Below are 2,877 nucleotides of genomic sequence, written 5' to 3'. Positions count from 1 at the left end.
GCGTAAATTACAAATTTATAAAAAATATTAATTTACAACTACAAAAATAACAAACGGGTTTATGAGTATTCTGTTATTACGTACAAATTTTAAACAAAACATTAAAATTATTTATTTCATTAGTTTTCTATAAATCAAAATTTCATATAGTAAGAATATAAACTTTTTTAATCTTACCAATATATTATAGCTATAAAGAGCAAAAATATACAAAATAAAACAAAAATATGATGTAACGAAATATATCAAAAAAACTAGAACTCCGCCGTGACAGTGTTTGACACTGCCGTGACCAGGATTCGAACCTGGGTTACTACGGCCACAACGTAGGGTCCTAACCACTAGACGATCACGGCTATCGGAGCGATTAGCAATGTTGGCGAAATTACCGTTATGTTTATTTCCATATATTTATATTTTATCCACTATTATAGTAAAATATAATATGTATAATGAACAAAGTGACGTGGTCAGTCGCGCGAAAAAACAAGAAAAAGGGCACAAAACTCAGCCAGCTGGCCAGCGGACCACTGCGTTGGCGATCCGCGATACACTTTTGCCTACATTTCGTTTAGGATCGGACGGATGTTCACAATCGTTCCTTTTCGCTAGCTAAGTATGTTTTTATGTTCTTGCTCTATTGCAAATTTGTTAACTAATTTGATTAAAATTGTTGTCTTTTAGTAAATAAGTTAAGTTTTAGTTATAAGTACTAAATACTATTTTAGTTTTGAGTTAACTGTAACAAATAAATGTTAACAACGTTATTAATGTATATAAATTGTAATTAATAAAAGTATTTAGAAATACATAATAAAATATTACAACGTATCTCTATATACTTAATATATTCAATAAAAATATTGTTTTCTTGTTAATAATTCGCAAATTGTACTAGCCAATAGAAAATCAACTTTACAGGATTTTGAATAAAACTAAAATTTGAACCAATGGACTAACCGTCTCCAATGGAACAAACACACATGCCTCTTATCGATGACGATGGATCGGAATTGAACAGAATATCACTTTACTTGTCCTGGAATTAGAACCCGAGACTTCAGCCGCCACTGCTGTCATCTTGACACTACGATGGTTACGCCGGGTGGCATACTCACCCATGATCTATCCCATTCAGTAGCGGTTCTTCCATAGAAGCCCAAAGGCCTGGCTTGCCCTAAAATTATTTCTATAAAACGGAATACGGAACAATAATTATAATTTTACGGTCGGTATAGTAAAGATAAAAATTCCCGCGCTATGTGACGGTGCACCGCGCCGCGCCGCGCCGGGCCGGTTCGCCTCGAGCGCACATACACACACTAATACACCCTACAAACACCACATCTAAACCGTATCATATGCACTCATTTTATTTTTAATATAAAACACGCACACAAAATATATTCCATCACTCTCTCTCGCGTAGGCTTCTACGAGGCTTTTTGCCTCGGTATTTCTTTCTCTTTCACACTTATAGATCGAATACGGATAAAATCCTATCACATACGTATAGCTATAGTAGGTTTCTATAGCAATCAGTACTTCAAATAAAGCCATGTTTTATAAACAATGTTGCCAAGTCTTTGAACTTCTACTAATATTAAACATTTATTCTACATAATATTCCTAATTTGGATGAATAATCTTTTATTTTTCATGTATATTTAATGATTTTATAATAAACAAAATTCTATTTACATACTAATAATTATTTTTATGTATTGTATGTATTTTAATTAAACCTTTCGTATAATTTTAGTAGAAATTTTGAGTATGATTTGCGATTAGTAACTGGCAACACTAGTTGTTTGTTTTGATTGAGCCGGTGATAGATTTTTTAAAGTTTTTATGTTTATTACGTGTTTTTGAATTAATTAAAATATTTCTTAAAATATAAAGAATATGATTCTTTATAATAGTTTCAAGTGTGTGAAAGTTTGATAACCGAGAAGAAAGCAAATTTAGGAGGTTATGATGAAAAACAACAACATTAACAAGCTGGCGAAATGAGCGAAATGTACTCCTGAGTTGAAAAACCTTATAAGGTATTTAGTCTAGTATCCAAAACTAATTGACGTGATGGATACTTCCATACGAACAAACATTACCCAAGTTGTATCATTGGCTTTGCACATTTTTCTTGAACGAGAAAGTTTTTGGGATACTTCTGGTTAGGGATAATGATTTAATCGGCGCTGTATGTAATAGATATTCCAATTTACAAAAACATATAAACGCAATAATTTTGGTAAACAGCGAAATGTAACCTCGTTACATATTTCAGCAATTAAGTAGGTACAGTAGGTATGTGACGAAATTTCAAACCAAACATTGCGCGTCAATACTCGACAGTCATTGTATTGTTACTTTTTATGAGATTGGTTAATGATTAATATATTGCTAAGTATTTACCTATAACCATCGTTAATATAAGAAAATTTAACAAATTTTTAAGACTCTTCAACATAATATTTTTATGAACTAATAATTTATTCAGATTTTATTTATTTAATTGTTTAATATACCTGTTGTTTCTATTTACAGATATTTATTTGGAATGGGAACAAAAAAATCAACTGAAGAAGATACAGCTGAGACTCCATCGCTGTCTAAACGATTAAAAAAACCTTCTGCAAAAAATACTTGCTAGCAAGCAAAATATCAAAAACCAGTGCTTTTAAAATTGTAACAAAAAATATGTCAAGTGCATCGAAAATGTTATTTTACATGCAGGTGAAAGAAGGTGGAAAGAAAACCAGAGGAAGGCGTTTCACTCGAAATGATAAAATATTAGCTTTGTCACTATATACCCTCCCCTAAAAAGCATATTGTTTGCTAAGCCACCTTTGCGTTTTGCCAAGTCAAAGAATGCTG

At 31.6% G+C, this 2,877-nt stretch overlaps 1 non-coding gene across 1 annotated transcript; it reads right to left on the bottom strand.

The window, feature by feature from the left end:
• Positions 1–284: 284 nt before the first annotated feature.
• Trnah-gug lies at positions 285–356 on the bottom strand. The gene has a single exon. It is a non-coding gene; the product is annotated as a tRNA-His (tRNA).
• Positions 357–2,877: the final 2,521 nt, after the last annotated feature.

The sequence above is a fragment of the Manduca sexta genome, unplaced genomic scaffold (assembly GCF_014839805.1).
Source record: "Manduca sexta isolate Smith_Timp_Sample1 unplaced genomic scaffold, JHU_Msex_v1.0 HiC_scaffold_3123, whole genome shotgun sequence".
Lineage (NCBI taxonomy): Eukaryota > Metazoa > Arthropoda > Insecta > Lepidoptera > Sphingidae > Manduca > Manduca sexta.
The sequence above is the reverse complement of the archived record's forward strand: the minus strand, read 5'-3'. Positions and strand labels throughout refer to the sequence as shown.